Genomic DNA, 240 nt, shown 5'->3' on the forward strand with positions numbered 1-240 from the left:
TCTACCTCCTGGATATTCATTGTGATTATTTTCTTATAAGCCCTTTATTTGGTGTCGCTCAGATGCCCGACTGTGGCATGCTTGTTATTTGTTTACTTTATAAGCCCTTTATGTGGTGTCGCTCAGACGCCCGACTGTGGCATGCTTGTTATTTGTTTACTTTATAAGCCCTTTATGTGGTGTCGCTCAGACGCCCGACTGTGGCATGCTTGTTATTTGTTTCCTTTATAAGCCCTTTAT

The sequence above is a fragment of the Triticum aestivum genome, chromosome 6D (assembly GCF_018294505.1).
Source record: "Triticum aestivum cultivar Chinese Spring chromosome 6D, IWGSC CS RefSeq v2.1, whole genome shotgun sequence".
Lineage (NCBI taxonomy): Eukaryota > Viridiplantae > Streptophyta > Magnoliopsida > Poales > Poaceae > Triticum > Triticum aestivum.